The sequence below is a fragment of the Mustela nigripes genome, chromosome X, assembly GCF_022355385.1.
Source record: "Mustela nigripes isolate SB6536 chromosome X, MUSNIG.SB6536, whole genome shotgun sequence".
NCBI lineage: Eukaryota > Metazoa > Chordata > Mammalia > Carnivora > Mustelidae > Mustela > Mustela nigripes.
This window is the reverse complement of record NC_081575.1, coordinates 70241930-70258245: the sequence shown is the minus strand read 5'-3', so window position 1 is coordinate 70258245 and position 16316 is coordinate 70241930.

Genomic DNA, 16316 nt, shown 5'->3' with positions numbered 1-16316 from the left:
GTAATAGAGCTTGAAGTCTGGAATTGTGATGCCACCAACTTTGGCTTTCTTTTTCAATATCCCTTTTGCTATTTGAGGTCTTTTCTGATTCCATATAAATTTTAGAATTATTTGTTCCATTTCTTTGAAAAAGATAGATGGTACTTTGATAGGAATTGCATTAAATGTGTAGATTGCTTTAGGTAGCATAGACATTTTCACAATATTTATTCTTCCAATCCAGGAGCATGGAGTATTTTTCCATTTCTTTGTGTCTTCCTCAATTTCTTTCATGAGTACTTTATAGTTTTCTGAGTGTAGATTCTTAGCCTCTTTGGTTAAGTTTATTCCTAGGTATCTTATGGTTTTGAGTCCCCCTCTATTTTTAATTGTCTGGGAGTTGTTAATGAGCACTGAATTTTGTCAAATGTGTGTTCTGTATCAATTGATGTGACTATGTGCTTTTTCTCCTTTTGCCTGTTGATACACTAATTACATTGATTAATTCTCAAGTTTTGCATCCCAGGAATAAATTCTACTTCAAGTTACACAATTCTTTATTCCCCTCTTCTTTCTTCTTCTTTTTCAAAATTTATTACTTGATTATAATTGACATAAATGTTATTTAGTTTCAGGTGTACAACATATTGATTTCACAACTTGTTTCTCAATGTTCACCATGAAAACTGTAGTCACCATATGTTATAACAATATTATTGGCTATATTCCCTAAGCCGTACTTTTCATCTCCATGATTTATTTTATAAGTTTATAAGCTACTCTCTCTTCTTTCCTGATATTCCAACACCTATTCTTTTACCATTTCTTTTACATTTTTAGAGCTTCTTCTAGCCATTCTTTTAGTGTAAGTCTGTTAGTAGCAAATTCCATAGGTTTCCTTCTTTGAGAATGTTTTGTTTTATCCTTCATTCCTGCAGATTATTTTTGCTAGATAAAGAACTCTGGGTTGATAGTTCTTTTCTTTTATCTCTTGAATGCACTGTGCTACTTCCTTCTGGCTTCCATGGTTTCTAATGTGAAATCTACTGTCATCTGAGTTCTTTTCCTTCATAAGTAATGTGTTCTCTCTTGCAGCTTTCAAGATTTTTTCCTTTGTCTTTGGTTTTTAGAAGTTCAACTAGGTGTGTCTTGGTGTTGATTTCTTTGGGTTTATCCTGTTTGGGATTTGTTCAGCTTATTGAATCTGTTAAGTTTAGATCTTTTGCTGAATTGGGGGAATTTGTGCCATTATTACTTTATGTAGATTTTCAGCCTCATCTGTATTCTCCTCTCCTTCCAGGACATGGATTCCAATGACAGGAATGTTAGACCTTTTGTTATAGACCCATAGGTTCCTGAGCCTCTCATTTTTTTTTCAGTGTATTTTCTCTCTGTTGCTCAGATTGAGTAATTTTTATTGCTCTGTCTTCAAGTTCGAGTATTTTCCTTATCCTCCCTATCATATTTAAAGCCCTCTATTGAATTTTTCTCTCAGTTGTTTTATTTTTCCACTCAAAAATTTTTCATTTGGTTCTTCTTTATATCTCATATTTCCTCTCTAAGACCATTTTTTGGTCATTTGTTTCAAATATGTTTGTCATTCCTTCCTGAGTGATTTTTATGACTGCTTTAAAATCATTGTCAGATAATTTTAATATCTGTGTCCACTCAGTTTGGGCATCCATTGCTTTTCTTTTCTCATTTGAGATTTTTGTGGTTCTTGGTATGACAGGCTACATTTATTGAAATCTGGATATTTTGTGGATTATCCTACAAGACTCTGGATCTTATTTAAATCTTCTGTTTTAGCAGGAAGCCTCTAACACTGCACTAGCAGAAGAAGAAAGATACTCCTAGGTTGGGGTGAAAGTCCAAGCTCCCCACTCTTCCTCCTTTGATATCCCAGGGTGGGGAGGAGTGCTTCATTACTGCTAAGTAGATAATAGGATTTCAGGCTCCCCACTAGGTATCTGCTGACAGTGGGAGCAGAGAAGGCCTCATGGCCACCAAGCAGAGATAAAAGTCTGAGATCACCACTCAACCTTTTCTGATACTCACCCAGTCAGGGAGTGGGGGAAGGATTAGAGCATCTTGTTATAGCCTGGTAAGGGTGGAATTCTAGACTCCCCCACTTAACCATAAGGAAAGACAATAAGGAAAACTACAGATCTACTCTAATTTGGCTTTTACAAAAGGAAAGAAGAAAATAACAGGAAACAATTACAATACTTAACTCTTTAACTGTAATTAGTGAGTGACTTAGTAAATTTCTCATAACACCCAGAGTGTCTTGACAAGGAGATTGAGATCTAGACTCTAGTTCTCAGAAAGAAAGATACTGAGACAGTGATTTCATTTTAATACATGCAGAGATCAACCCCCTCTCACCCTTTAAATTTTCTTCCACCTTTTCCCCTTACCCATGCCTATCCCATTCCTGGTTGGGGATAGTTTTATGGGTGTGCCCACAGAAGCTTGGTCCCTGGCTTCCCCTGTCCTGTGAGTATGGGCACAGGGAACAGGTAAAGAAGTCCAGGTCTAATACATTTTTCTTGGCCTTGTCTCTGGGGCTACCGTGTATAGACTTTCACCCCCAGAGGATTTGGCCCTTGGGATCATCCCTTTTCTTCATTTATAGGCTGTCCTTTTATTCTCAGCTCCTTCTCTGCAGGACACCCCCTCACATACTACCCACTCCCTAATGGCTCAGGGAAGCACATTCCATACTCCTTCTTGGGGCTGAGGCCAATGAAGTGATGGCAGCTGTTCAAGAATGCAGGTTTTGTGTGTGTGTGTGTGTGTGTGTGTGTGTGTGTGTGTGTACATGCACTCGCACATGCATAGAAGGAGGGCCTGCCTGCCTGGTTGACCTGGAGCTGGGGGTGGGGGATCCCCAAAAGGGCCACAGTTTTGAGGGCTGCTGAGAGAGCTGGGAGTTGAGGCCAATGAGAGGGCAACAGCATGTGTCATCTCCACACCTAGAGGTTTCAGTCTGGTGTGGGAGCACAGATATTTATTGCCTGTCTACTTCAGTCTTCAGATTACTGACGTCACTGCAGTCCTTCCTTTGAGGACGTTTGACAAATGCCTTGTGGAGCCAAACCTACCAAAGAGCCTTGGTTGACTCGGCACATTGGTACCAGACTTTTGCTTGCACTGTAGCCTCAGTTCTTCCACTTGCAAAATGGGAGCAATATTCTAGGACACTTTATATTCTGGTTTCAGGGGTTTCTTTGGAGGCTCTGTCAATTCTATCCTGGCATATTCCCAAATCCCAAATGACCTGATGGCCCCTTAACTGGGTACATAACCGTTATTGTGACCATACTGACAAACTAGCCATTGTCGGTTTTTTATGTTATTTATTTATTTTAAATCCCATACACTTGAGCAAGGGTATTTTCTTTTCTTTTTTTTTAAAGACTTTATTCATTTATTTGATAGAGATCACAAGTAGGCAGAGAGGCAGGCAGAGAGAGAGGAAGGGAAGCAGGTTCCCCGCTGAGCAGAGAACCCGATGCAGGGCTCAATCCCAGGTTGGTGGGATCATGACCTGAGCTGAAGGCAGAGACTTTAACCCACTGACCCACCCAGGCGCCCCCATGGTCAGTTTTTTAAATACAGATTTGAATCTGCCATAGAAAATATACTTAAAAAAAACACCACACATTTTTGCATGCCTTGATTTTTGGACTTGCCCATGGACCACTTAAAGGCCCCACAGACCACCACTATTCTCTGGACCACCCCCAGAGAACTGCTGTCCCAAAGGAGGTCTGTGAATGAGCCTTGGAGACTGAAGTGGGGCCTGGGGAGATGACTTGAGGGGAGGAATTGTCCTGGGACAAGGAAGTGAGTCAGGATGGCAAGCAGCAGAACTCTGGTGGGGGAGGGGCAACAGCCCCTCCAGCTCAGATATATCTAATGGGAAATGGGCTTGGTAGCTGTGAATGGAAGTCAGACTCTGGGTAGAAGAAGGCACCAGGGTAACTTGCTGAAGGGGTCTATCTCAAAGGGAGAAAACCTTGGATGGAGAACCTAGTCCTCCTGCCAGTTGTCTATGGGACAAACAGATCACAAAAATCAGAGTTGTGAAGGCAGCCACTCTTGCAAGAAAGACTAGTACCCTCAGAGGGGTACTATTCGTTCATCCATTTGTTCAACAATAATTCATCTATCTACTATGTGTTTGGCCCTGTACTAGATGTCAGCTAAATAGGGCCCACTCTCAAGGGACTTCCAATCAGTGGGGAAGACAGGTAAACAATTACAATACAGTTTCATCGGAGAGTTACAGGAGCTCATTGAAGAAGACTCAACTTAGATGTGTGGTCAAGGAAGCTTCCTGGAGGAGAAATCTAAACCAGAAACTGAAAGGTAAGGTAGCATCACCCAGGGGGAAGACAGGGGCAGAGAGGAAAAGTGGACTCAGCAGAGGGATAAGCATGTATAAGTCCTGTAGGTCACAGCAAGCATGACGAATCCTTTGGTCTTATTGGCTCATCCTTTAGGCTGGTTTTAGCAGGATTTGTCATGCCCTGGCCCAAAACCAAAGGTTACCTTGTGCCCAGGACGCCAGGGACCATACACATTCTTGATTGAATCTGATCCCACAGTAAAATGAAAGCATCTCTGGGTCCAGGGACCTCTGGGTATAGGTGGAGGAGAGCAGAGCCTCTAAGAGATCAGGGCCAAAGTATACAGGAACAACCACAGTGACCCTTGGCTGGGGGAAGATGTGGCTTGAACAACTGGTTCAGATATATTAACAGTGTCAGCGTTGGATCAGTGCCTGCTTGTGGCATGGTACTTTGTAGTGTGCAAGTACTGAGGCCACCACCATTGTCTGTGGGACCTACAGTGGTTCTGGAGGGTACACCTGAAGCAGGATTCAACCACAGCTGGGCATGGGAGGAGTACTGTGAGATGGACAACAACCTGCTTAAGATTTTTCAGAGGGAAGTGGTGAGGCAGTGACTTTGCATTTCTGTGCCTCAGTGTCCTTCTGAGGTCTCCAGATTTGATGCTCCAGCAGGTGGCAATGCAGCCAGAGCTTGGCTCTGGCCTTCTAGGGAACAAGTTACTATAGCAACTTTGCAGGTGGGGCAAGTGTTAAGCGGGAATCTATCTGTTGGCTGACATATCAGAGTGGGAGCCAGGGGCAACCAGTGACAAATCACTTTCTTGTGTCTCCATCCAGAACGGCTTCCCCTTGGCAGGAGTGAAAGTCAACAAATAAGGGCCAGGGCAGCCGCAGCCCTGTGCAGGCTGCCAGGGCCAGGCAGCACCCCTGAGGACCCTAGCGAGCCTAGGTATATATTTGGGCAGCTGCTGAGGCCCCCTGCCTCCACCTTTGGCCTTTTTCCTTCCAAGAGCTGGCCTGTACTATAAGGGAAAGCCCCAATGGGGTCCACTCCTGCTCTCTGGACCAGGCCTGAGAATGAGGCATGTCTCCAGCCAGTACAGACAAGGTTTAGCTCTTGCTCCATCCCTTGAACAACCCCTCTAGTCAGGATCCAACAGCTCACTTTTTCTAGTATATCTGGGCCTGGCTGACTCCAATCCAGGACTACTGTCCCAGATCTGCCTGTTGTCTACTATATAACATCCCTGCTTTCTCTGTGCCTCAGTTTCCTCACTAACAATCTGATGGAGGATGGTCTTGGCAGACTCTAAGAGCCCTTACAACTGTGAAATTCCAGGAGTTGGAGGTTACATTGCAGTTTCTGACCTTTGCCCAGGTTTCAGGAGAAGATTGAATCTGAGCATCTCTCTTACCTCTGGACTTTCAGGCTGAGCACGATGCCACTTGCACTGGTCTCCCTCCCCTAGAAGAAGCTCTCTTCAGCCATGCCAATGCAAACATTTTCTCACCTTTCCTAGAACCTCCTCCACTTTTGGGGGAGCCTGGACCACACAGGTGTCTGTGGCACACGCATCCATATTTGCACGCGTGCACACACACATGCATGCATATTTCTACTTCTCCCCATATTCCTATCTGTACTTAGAGAGGAAAGGTCACTTCTTGACCCCTCTTTCCATAGGGTTTACCCCAAGCAGTTGTAGACACATTCATGTAACCAAAATCCACACTCATTAGTCTGACTCTACAAGGAATTTGCCTTTCTTTGTCTTGGCTTCCCCATCTATTAGAATTCTCACTTAAGAGGATTTTAGGAGACTTCATCCATCCATCCATTCATTCATTCATTCAGCACATATATATGAAACTTTTCCTCTGGGGTCAGACATGGTTCTAAGTGGTGAAACTAAGTGAGATAATAATGTAAAGTGCTAAGTCCCATGCTGGGCATGGGGCAAGAGCCCAGTCAGCAAGAATTTTCTTTTCTTCATCCACACAGTAACAGCTAACATCTATGGGTCACCTACTACGTGTCACACGGTGCCATGATCACTTCTAGTCTCATATTCCTCACAGCAACACTCTGACATAGACCTTAATATTATCACCTCCATATTGGAGATGAGGAAACTGAGGCACAGAAAGTTTAGGGCATTGTTTCAGGGTTACATGGCTAATACATGGCAGCCTGACCCAAAGTCCATGGTCTTGACCACTCTAACGTACTGCCTCTCTGACAGGAGCTTGAAGCTTTTTCACAATTAGGGCCCAACTCACAGTCCCAGTCACAAGAGAAACGTACATGCACATTCACACACATCATGCATGCACATATTTATGCTACAAATATTACTGCTTGTGTTTGGCAGCCCAGGCCCAGTGCTGGCACCCATAAAAAGGAAAGGGCACGCCCTCCACATATTTGCAATGCCTTCTCCCTACCAGACCCCAGATGCACATCCTCTACGTCACATAGCTCTGCCTTGTCCTGCTGGATATGCAAGCATGTGCATGCACATAGACAACCGTCTCATGCACACACCCCTTCGTTAGCCTCCATAGTCAGCTTGAGGGGGAAGAAAGGAGAAGGAATTTTATCTGCGATGTGAGGCTGTGCAGGGGGCTCAACAGAGGTAGTCAAGTTCGCATGTAGGGAGAAAAGGAACTGAGAGGTTTGCCTTGTCCAAAGACAAAGGGCCCAGAGAGGGAGGCGGCAACAGCAAGAGGAGGAGGAGGAGGAAGAGGAAGAGGAAAAGGAGGAGGAGGAGGGGGAGGAGGAAACCAGTATCTTGAGAAACCATGCAAGTCAGAGAGGGGGCATGTAAGGATTGGACTTGCAAGAACTTTCTCAAACCATAAATTTTCACTGACTGCCTGAAGCCCAGAGCAGAGTCCAGAGGCTGAAAACCTGAGCAAACTCTGAGACAGCCAGTCTCAGGAGCGGCTGAGTAGGGGGAAGTGTGCAGAACTGCCCAACCTTATGGGCTCTGGTCCCTTGCTCTCAGTCCACAGCTGAACATGGCACCTGGGCTCCAGAGTTTGTTTCCGGGTTACTCTGGAGTGTTGACTCCCTGTGTGGTTCCACATGTTGAGGGATGAGGGCACTTGTATGCCTGTGTCTGTGTGCATGCTTCTCTGTGAGCTTCAGAGTGGTTTAAGAGCATGAGCTTCAGAGTCAGGTGGAATGAGTCTCCAAACTGCCTCCATAGCTTACCAGCTGGTCCAACCTTGGACACATTAGTCACGCTCTCTCAGCCTCCATTTACTCATCTATAAATGGAAATCACTGTAGCTACCTTATAGAGTTGTGAGAATGAATAGATATAATGCATGTGATAGGCTAAGTGTTCAATAACTTTAAGCATTAGTATTATTGTTAAACCCACCAACCCGGGGCGCCTGGGTGGCTCGGTGGGTTGGGCCGCTGCCTTTGGCTCGGGTCATGATCCCAGGGTCCTGGAATCAAGCCCCGCATCAGGCTCTCTGCTCAGCCGGGAGCCTGCTTCCTTCTCTCTCTCTCTGCCTGCCTCTCTGCCTGCTTGTGATCTCTCTCTGTCAGATAAATAAATAAAATCTTTAAAAAAAATAAATAAACCCACCAACCCAAGAGGCTCCCCAAATTCAGTTCGACTTAGGGGCCATGAATCCTTAACTCCCAGCAGAGGTGGGCTCAACCCTCAGACCTCCTCCATAGTCCTTCATCTTCCTCAGCAGTCCTGGTTGGTTGTGTCCTTCCTGCACATGCAGAGGGCCCGTTGGCAGCCCAGGATCCCACTAAGGCAGCAGACATGCAGGATGCATGCACACAGCTGCATAAAGCCCTGTGTCCACATGTGTCTACCCATACCTGCACGCACGTGTGCAACCACACACCTATGCACCTGGGTGGCTCCCGCATGTCTTCATGCATACTTGCCCGGGTTGCAAGTGCCCACACTTGCTCTCTGGAACACACACATCTGTAATTGTGGTCTTCAACAAAGTGCAGCCCCTCTCCAGGCCTCGCTCTTGTTATTCATGGAGCAGAGGTAATGTTGATCCTTGCTTTAGCCACTTGACAGGAGCCTTGAGCAGATCAAATTAAATACTGTTCAGGGAAGTGGTGAGGCAAGGCGCAAAACGCTTTGCAAACATCGCCATCAGTCCTCAAATCCATCTTCCTGATCCCCATTCTGCTGCCACCACACGAGCCCAAAGCACCATCATGTCTCACCTGGACAAATGCAGGGGCCTCCCTGCTGTGTGCGCTATTTCCTCTCCTGTCACCCTGCAGACCATGCTACCAGGGGGTACTTTTGCCAGCATATGGCTGATGAAGCCCCCTCCCCTGTCGAATCCCTTCAGTGCTTTCCTTTGTTTCCAGTTCTCTCCTGTTTCCAGAGGTATTTGGCACAGAAATCAGTCTCTGTAGTCAGACTGCCTGAGCTCCTGTTTCTGCACCTACTGTGATCTTGTACCATGACCTTGGGCAAGTCATTTTATCTCTCTGAGCCTCAGGGTCCTCATCTGAGAAATGGAATGAGTAATGGGCCTTGCTCTTAGGCTGGCTGATACCTCTAAGACCCTGAAATAGGGTTTGACCCCAAACTGCCATCATAAACACACAGAACTGATTCTGGAACTCTTCTTAGTCTGGTCTTTGCTGCCTTTTCTATCTGTGGCTTAAACAGCACCTTCTCGAGGGAGGCTGTCCCTGAACCCCAGCCTAGGGCAGGTCTCTCAGTTACAATCCCAGGGTACTCTGGGCTTGCTCTACCAGAATGCTCAGCCAGCTGTAACTTTTTGTTCAATGATTATTCCCCTCCCTGTTCAGGAAGCTTCATGAGTGTAGGGCCATGATTACTTCTGTCCCTAGGCCTTAGTGGATTGATGAACTTTCTAACACATACACGGTACCCTCAGAGGAAGGCAAGGGTTTCTAAGGAAGGAGAGAAGGATGAATGAAATAGAAGCTTGGGGTGTGTGTCCAGTGATGGCCACATGTAAAAGGAGGCCAGGAGTTTGGTGGAGGGGCAGCAAGGGCCCTTGTGTTCCCCATCTTGGGTTGGAGCTGAGGATTCTGTCGAAGGTGAGTCCTCAGACTTATTCAAGCCTCAGCCTGATCCAGGGGCCAAACTAAGGAGAGCTTCAGAAGGAAGGTAGGATGAGAACTTACATTTCTGGAGCACAGACTCTATACCAGAAAGAAAGCTGTGTGCGTGTTCTTGTTTTTCTCATATTGTCCTTTAGAGTCGGCAAGCCACTAGAATTCATGCTATCCCAGGCTGGTGGCCCAGAGTATAGCACTAGGACTGGGAGCAGTAATGACCACCTCCCACACGCTCACTCTAAGGGAAAGCCAAGCATGGACATGGAAGACTAGAGGCTGAAGAAAACCCAAACAGACAAAAGTTGAGGCAGAGACATGAGATACAGATCGTGCAGAGAGGACAGCAGATCTCACAGAAAAAAGACAGGTAGCTGGAGGAGGGAGAAAGAGGAAGCAAGGGGAGGGAGGGAGGGGAATGAGAGCAAGACCAAGGGAGAGTTGTGGGAAAAAAAGAGTTAAGTGTCTGGTAATGGGGCAGTGCCCCTGTTCTCTTCTGGTCCCTTCTCTGCCTGTGCTCATGCTGGTAATGAGACGGTGAGGTCGTGCTCCCACCAAACCATGGCCAGTCTACATGCAGAGCGAAATGAGATAGCCAGGAATCTGAGGCCTGGAGCCAGTTGTTTCCCTTTTGGTCCCAGGCCTGGTAAGGCAGGACTGTGAGCACTGGCTTGAGGCCACTTGGGGGCAGGCCCTAGTACTCTGGCCCGCAGTGGGAAGCAGACTCTGCTGCCCAGGGAAGGCCTTGCTGCCTTTATACTAACTACAGAAGAGAGTTCTTTTCTGGACTTTGAAGAGGGCTGCCCCACTCCTGAAGGGTGGGGTGGGGAGATGGCATCCCTTAAGATCCTATACCCCAGAGGGCCAGCGTTTTCACTGATGGGGACTAGCTCCTGGCTCCCCTGAGTACCTTCTAGGCTCTTGTTCCCACACACATTTACTGCGTCTGTGGTCTGGACCAGGTACTGATTTAAGTACTCCAGACACAGCTTTGTCTCATTCTCAAAACCACTCAAGAGAACTTCAGTGGCTTCATTTTAGGGTTGAGGAAGTGACACTCAGAGAGGAAAAGTGACTTTCCCCCAGTCACACAGCCAGGAAGCCGTGGGCAGGGCTTCGCTCAAGGTCTGCATGATTGGGGAGTTGATGGCTCTGATCCAAGATCTCCTGGAGGGGGAAGGGGGAGGGGTCAAAGGTCCCACAGCCAGCAAGCCCTATGTAATGTCCAGTAGGAAGTGTCACAGCCAGGGGTGGCCTTGAGGACAAGCAGGTTCTAACCTAGCTTCTCAGCTGAAAGATGAGGAAGATGGTGTCAAAGAAGAGAAAGGACTTGACTTGTTGTTTGGCTTGCCCAGGGCCACAGAGCCTAGTAAGTGCCAAGACAGGGACTGGAACATAGATATAACTCAGGTGGGGAGTCCTTGGAGGGAACTCAGGGGTGCCAGAAAGAACTTCAACATCTGAGTTCCAAAAATCTTGGTACTTGGGGGCTCATTTTCATGTTTTGGTGGAGCTATTGGGACCATATGCTAGGATTTGGTGCTATCCCAGAAGTTCCTTGCTGCATATTTGCCACTTTGACCCTGGACCCCTGCCAGCCCTAGGGCTCGAGGGTGAAGGGGAAGCAGATGTCTTGGTCACTGGCCTCTCAGACTCAGGGAGGCCCTTAAAGCTTCATCCGAAAGTAGTGTCTCCTAAGGGAGCAGGAAGGCCGGGAGTCGAAACAGAGCCCCTCCCGGAATAGGCAACAGGCTACCTGATGCACGCTAGCCAGGACTATGGCCTCGTGCTTGGTCCCAGACGGATGAACCCAGGGTGGCAGTCCTGGTTGGGGCAAGCCCTGCCTGCATCTTGGGACTTGTGAGCACTGGCCTCCTGGGAGCTTTCCTTTGAACTCCCTGAATGGGGCCAAGCTGTCTGGAAGCCCATGCAAACCTCTGCCAGATGTCGCCAGCCCGCTCTCCATACCCAGGGAGAGATCTGCCCGACTGGGTGCAGGGCAAGGGGGTGGGCAAGAGGGCCGGCAAGGTGCCCCGGGCTTGCCCCGGGAGGCACCTCCAGTGTTTCAGGGCCTGCTGAGAAGGAAGCTGGCACTCACTGCCACTTTGCCCCAGAGCAGAGCCCAACCAGGAGATTTTGCTGGTTAGGCCAGTGCAAGCTCACTCAGACTCCACACAGGCCTGAGGAGGTGACAACCCTATGGACCAGCTCCTCCTGCACCCCCCCCCCCGCTCATTTACATCTTGATTACATTCCTTGGGAAACCATCCAGGCCACATTCCGCCTGGCAGGCTGCTGGGAAGACCCACAGAGCTCTATGGCAACGCTGGAGGGGCCAGGCCTGCCGGCCCGGCCAAACAACAGCCATGGGACAGGGGAACCTCCCTTCCCAGGCCAGCCTGGATTCCTCAACCCGGCCAACTCCAGCTGCCGCCCCGCCCCCCCTCCCCCGCTCCGCACACTCCTACTTCAGCCCTCCTCACCCCTGTTCCCATCTCCAGCCAAACCTACACATGCCCTACCCCCGGCAGGATTGGAAATAGTGCCAAGTCCAATGCCCATCTCCCCTTCCCCAAAGCTTCTGAGAGGGCTGCTCTATTCTTCCTGTCACTTCCCCAGGCACAGGTATTCAGGCCCCAGGAGGAGTCAGGGAAGGGGTCCACAGGTCCGGTGCGACCGTGGGGGCTGTCTCTTGTGAGCTGTCCACCAAGAGTGCTGGACCACAGCTGTAGCTTTCCAGCATTTTTTTTCTTCTTTCCCTTTTTAAAAACAGTTCCTAATTAGGACCCCAGTAAGTCAGCGAGAATAAAGAATAGTAGATAATTTCCCCAGATTTTTTGCATCTTTATAGTTTGGCAGAAAATACTTCTTTCTCTCCTCCTCTCCTTTTCTTCTTCTTCTTCTTCTTCTTCTTCTTCTTCTTCTTCTTCTTCTCTCCTCCTCCTCCTTCTTCTCCTTCTCCTTCTTCTCCTCCTCTTTCTTCTTTCTCTTCTTCTTCTTCTTCTTCTTTTTTTTTAGAACAGTATTAGCATCTCCATAGACCATCCAGAGCTAATCAGAAAATGAGGGAAAACTTCCTTCTCCAGAAACCCTCCCCAAAACCCTCCCCAAGAGAAGCAATGAACCTTCTTGCTCTTGTCCTTTTTCTTTGGCAGCCCACAGTCCCTTAGGCACAGTCAGGACCAAGAGGGAGGGGAGCAGAGGCCTCCTTCTCCAACCCCTCTTTATCCCCCTGTTTGGGGACAGAGGATAGAAAATAATGTGGTTCCCATACTCCAAATCTCTCTCTCTCTTCTTCTTTCTGCCTCTTCCCTCTCCTTCCTCTGCCCCTCTCCTCTTTCCTTCCTCCCTTCTTCCTTCCTTCCTCCTTCCTTCCCTCCCCACCCCTCTTTCTTCTTCCTTCCTTCCCTTCCTCCTGTTCTATTTTTGCAGCAGAAACTTTTCAGTAAGCAAATCCTATGTGAAAGCCCAGTGTTGTGTCTGGTAATGAATGCCTTTTTTCCAGTTAGCAGCACTGGAACCCAATCGTTCCACCAACTGGGCCGCAGAGGCGCCAGAGCCATCTTAGCCTCCAAGGAAGAGAATTTGAAAACTACTTGTCTTGGGGCGCCTGGGTGGCTCAGTGGGTTAAGCCTCTTCCTTCGGCTCAGGTCATGATCTCAGGGTCCTGGGATCGAGCCCTGCATCAGGCTCTCTGCTCAGCGGGGAGCCTGCTTCCACCCCCCACCGCCCCCGCCCTACTTGTGATCTCTCTCACTCTATCAAATAAATACATAAAATCTTTTTTTTTCCAAAAAAAAAGAAAAGAAAAGAAAAGAAAACTACTAGTCTTGTCAACTCTGGCACTGTAAATAGTTGCCTCTGCTTCCTCTTAGCATGCCCCCTCCCCGCCCTCTTCCTCAACTTCCCTTCCTTCCTTCTTTTTTTTGGCCTTCTTCTCTTCCCTTTCCTTCCTCTGTGCCTCTCAGTGCTCATGAGCCCTGAGTCCAGTCTGGCGCTGCTTTTCTCTGACCAGGGTGAGTGTGCAGGGGCCTCGTTCCAATGCTGGGCAATAATTTTAGGTCCCTGGCTTGGCCAGATAGTGCTTGCCAGTCGTGTGAACAGAGACCCTGGAGCCAGGCATTTCTGCCCAACCCTCGAAACTATAATCAGGGCGGGGGTGATGGCACCAAGTCCAAAGGGTAGTTGAAAACCTTTTGTTGTCATCTGGAGAAACTAGGGAAGGTCAAGAACGCCAAGTGTAGGCACATCCTTAGAGAGAAAACCTCACCTTTCCCACTATAGGGTGTAGGCCCTGACCATTGAGGAAGCTGTGGGCTGAAATTCTGCTTAGAGGCCAAAGCCCTCTAAAGGGCCATTCTGCCATGGAACTCCTCAGAAAGGACTAATGAAAGGGCCTTATTCGGCCAGAGACGGGAGAAGCAAAGGCTGATAGGAGCCGAGTGCTGAGATCTGGATCCAAAGCCTCCACTGGCTTCCCTGCCCCCATTGGGCCCTAGTCACCTGGGCTGTTGCCTTCAAGGGGCTGCTACGGGCCAAACAGACACAAATCCCTGCCCTCACGGAGCTGACTCCTTAGGGGAGACAAAAACAAAAACAAAAACAAAAACAAAACAAAAAAACAAAACAAAACAAAAAACAAAAAAAACGTAGAACAGACAGATAGCATGAAGCATAATGAAGAAAAGGGAAGCTGGAAAGAGGAATGAAGGGGAGATGAAAGCAGAGAGCAGTTTTAAATATAGTGGCCAGGGCTTTCACTGAGAAGGCGACACTTCAGTGAAGGACTGAAGAAGGTGAGGCAATGACTGCTGAGATAGCTGCGGGAGAACATTTCAAAGAGAGGGAAGGTCAATGCATGGGCCCTGAGGTGTTTGAGGAGCAGCAAGGAAGTGGGTCTGGCTGAACAGAGAAATGGAGATAGGGAGGGGAAATTCTAAGAACTTCAGCTTTTGCTCTAAGTGAGATGGGAACCAGCACAGGATTTGCAGGCAAGAGAGGAAGGAGATCTGACTGAACCACATTAAGACAACCTGTCGGCTATGAGCCTGAAACAGACTTGGTGGGGGGGGAGGGACAGGCAAGGACAAAAGTGAGGAGACTGGGCAGGAGTTTCCTACAGTGACCCAAAAGGAGGGACAGTATGTTTTGAAAGTCAAGCTAGCAGGACTAGATGTGGGTAAAAGCATGAGAAGGAGCCCTCTGTGTGCCAGGCCTTGGATCAAGTTCAGGGCACATAGAACTAGGATGGCCAGGGCCCTACCCTCCAGGAGCTCACAGTTCAGGAAGGCCAATAGATCCTACAAGATGTCCTAGTGTGCAAACAATTCCAGGGGCCCACAAGAGCTCAGGGGGAGGTCTGGACCCCAAACGCTTAAGGTGCAGAGACAAACCAATCTATAGAGGCTGGGAAATAGTCCAAAATGTGGTCAAAGGGTCCCAGAGAGTCTCAGACGTAGGCAAAAAAAAGGTGGTGGGCCCTTGGGCTGTGGCGAGCAGCCTGATTTCTGCCCCAAAGTCACATATTCTTTTTTTCTCAGGGCTGGAGGGAAACTGGAGGCCTTCGAAGCGAGTCCCCTATGGGACTCCTCTGTGAAACAGTGCCCCAGCCAATCTCTTATTTGCTGAGTCAATCAAGAAACCTGGATTAGCCATCCCTTAATTTGTGCCAGGCCAGGCTGAGTTGACCAGCCATTCTCTACTATCCTATAGGATTTACAAGACTTTCTGGGTAAAAAGACAAGAGGGAGAAGTTGCAGCCCTAGGTCAGGGCAAAGTCTGGGAACTGGGTTGGTACTAAAGGCATGGCTAATTTCCCCCATTGAAACCATTTTCCTGACCAAGCCCCTTTACCCCTTCACCCTGGCCACCTCCAGAGGCTCAAGACTTCTCTGCTCCCTGGTTCTCTGGAGGGCAGGGGTGCAGGACTATGCTGAGCCAAGCCAAGAATCATGAGCTTGAGGAAGGGTTGCTGGAGCAGAAGCCAAGGCTTCCCCAGCTGAGGGATATAGGCCTTTTGGCCCTGGGAGGAGCCGAAGTTCCTTGGCTCATGTCTGAGGCTGGACCCCTAGGTCTACACTCCTTAAACCAAAGGCATGTGGAGGGCTCATGAATCATGTGTCATTTAATCTACTAGTACAGGACAGTACTCTAGTAGTTTAATCTACTAGTACTCTCTGTTACCATATTACTTCACATACTCATGTCAGAAAGTGTACTGGCAATTCCAGATTCTGGAAGGCCTAGAAATACCACCAGCACCACCAACAACAAGAACTATCATTTATTAAGTCTTTTTGTGTGTAGGCACTGTGCTGGACACTTTGCATGTATTTTCTCATGTAAAGTCCCGTAGCCAGCCAATGAGGTTGTTGTTATTAGTATGCCCATTTCAGACAAGGAGAAACTAAGGCTCAGAAAAGTTGAGTTCCCTACCCAGTGCACATAGCTAGGAAGAAACAAAACTGGCATTCAAATCAACCCAGGAACACATGCCCATTTTGGTTAAGGCTAATTTAACTACGAGCCCAGAGTCATGAACCGGAAGCCCCCTGGCTACTTCTAGTGGAGAGGAGCAGAAAAGGATGGAAGTCCCTCTTGCTGGGACTGTCTTGTCCTCTCCTCCCTCACCCCTCCCCACCCCACCCCACTCAGCCTTCCCTCCTTCCTGTGTTTCTCTTCCCTCTTTGCTGGTTACACGGAAGCTGTGGAGACAAGGGCAAGGGGACTTCCATCTGCCAGATCTAGAGATGCAAGGGCTGGGGCCAGGGGGATCCAGAAGGGGAAATGTTTTAGCTTGAAGATCCAAGATAGAGGAGGGGAGACTGTGGAGGAGGGTGTCCCAGGGAAAGAAGATCATGCTACAGACTTGGGCAAAGCCCCCCA